The sequence below is a fragment of the Dipodomys ordii genome, unplaced genomic scaffold, assembly GCF_000151885.1.
Source record: "Dipodomys ordii isolate 6190 unplaced genomic scaffold, Dord_2.0 Scaffold47, whole genome shotgun sequence".
NCBI classification, from domain to species: Eukaryota; Metazoa; Chordata; class Mammalia; order Rodentia; family Heteromyidae; genus Dipodomys; species Dipodomys ordii.
Genome location: NW_012267263.1, coordinates 11,140,947 through 11,142,761, shown reverse-complemented (window position 1 = coordinate 11,142,761; position 1,815 = coordinate 11,140,947). Strand labels below are relative to the sequence as shown.

The 1,815-nt window shown below is 44.8% G+C and overlaps 1 protein-coding gene and 2 non-coding genes across 3 annotated transcripts in view; 2 read left to right on the top strand and 1 right to left on the bottom strand.

Moving 5' to 3' along the window:
- The window catches only part of Slc25a43 (solute carrier family 25, member 43), a 36,194-nt gene that overhangs the window by 6,820 nt on the left and 27,559 nt on the right, over window positions 1-1,815 (bottom strand). The gene's annotated exons all lie outside the window — the stretch shown is intronic.
- On the top strand, window positions 950-1,021 carry Trnaa-ugc. The gene has a single exon. It is a non-coding gene; the product is annotated as a tRNA-Ala (tRNA).
- Window positions 1,657-1,728, top strand: Trnaa-ugc. Its single transcript has one exon. It is a non-coding gene; the product is annotated as a tRNA-Ala (tRNA).

Sequence of the window (1,815 nt, the reverse complement as noted above, 5' to 3'; positions counted from 1 at the left end):
AGGGGAGGAGGAAAAAAGGAGAAGAAGAAGAGGAAGAAGAAGAAGAGAAAGAAATAAAACGCCTCACAGACGCTGTTTCTTTTAGAGTTTATTTGCAGATAAGCGTCTCATGGCTTTCCCGCCTGGGCTGGTTTGGAACCTTGATCCTCACATTTAAGCGTCCTACCTGAGTAGCTAGGATTGCAAACGTGAGGCACAGGTTGCCAGCCTATAGCTTCACTTCCGGCTTTTTTTGTGGTTAGTAGAGACAGAGATAAACGTGTTACGGTAGAGCACATGCTTTGTACATATGAGGTCCTGGGTTTGATTCCAGCATCCTACTTTCTTATAATCGACTACCTGCCTCTGTCGACATTTCAACATTTAGTTTTTCAGAGACACATACTGGGTTTTAAAAGACGACTGCTATTTCTGAGCCATTTAATTTTAAATATCCAAATCACATCTAAGTGTCAGGGTTAAAAAATTAGAAAAATAAAAAGTCCTGTGCTGCTCGAGGCTCACGCCAGTAATCCTAGCTACCTCAGGAGGCTGAGATCTGAAGATCCTGGTTCCTAGCCAGCCTGGGCAGGAAGTCTTCAAGGCCCTTATCGCCAAAGAATCCCAGAAAAGCCGGAAGTAGCGCTGTGGCTCAAGTGGTAGAGCGCTAGCCTTGAGCAAAAGGAGCTCAGGGACCCTGCTGAGCTCAGGGACCGTGTTGAGGCAGGAACAGCGGGGTGGGGGAGTGGGGATAAATAAAGAGAAAAAAAAATGATTCTTACAGACGCCATTTTTCAGTGGTTAATTGGAGATAAGCGTCTGATAGGCTTTCCTGCCTGGGTTGGTTTTGAGCCTTGGTCCTCACATGTAAGACTCCTGAGTAGCTAGGCATGAACTAGAAGCCAGCCTACAGCTCCACTTCCGGCTTTATGTGGTTAATTAGAGGTTGAGATAAGAGCCTTCCCATGACGGGGATGTAGCTCAGTGGTAGAGCGCGTGCTTTGCATGTATGAGGTCCCGGGTTCGATTCCCGGCATCTCCATCTACTTCTTTTCAACTACCTGCCCATGTTGACATTTCAAGACTGAGTTTTCAAACACATATTGGATTTTATGACTATTGATAGTTCTAAGCCATTTAAACCTTAAATATTTAAATCACATCTTATCTTCCTGTTCCTATATTGACAAATAAATGTCAGGGTTAGAAAATTAGAAAAATAAAAAGCCGTGTGCTGCTTGGGGCTCACGCCAGTAATCCTAGCTACCTCAGGAAGTTGAGATCTGAAGATCCTGGTTCCAAGCCAGCCCTGACAAGAAGTCTTAAAGGCCCTTATCTCCAAATAATCCCAGAAAAGCCGGAAGTAGTGCTGTGGCTCAAGTGATAGAGCGTTAGCCTTGTGCCAAAAGAGCTCAACGGCAGTACTCAGGCCTAGAGTGCAAACCCCAAAACTAGAGAAAAAAAAAAAGAATGAAACAAAAGAGTTTCACAGATACTGGTGTTTTAGTGGGTAATTGGAGATAAACGTCTGATGGGCTTTCCTGTCTGGGTTGGTTTTGAGCCTTGGTCCTCACATGTTCCTGAGTAGCTAGGCTTGAGCTACCAGAGGCCAGCCTACAGCTCCACTTCCGGCTTTGGGTGGTTAATTAGAGGCAGAGATAGGACTGTACCCTCGAAGGGGATGTAGCTCAGTGGTAGAGCCCATGCTTTGCACGTATGAGGTCCCGGGTTCGATTCCCGGTATCTCCACTTATTTTCAACTACCTGACCATGTTGACATTTCAAGACTGAGTTTTCAGATACATATTGGATTTTATATGACTATTGATTTTTTTT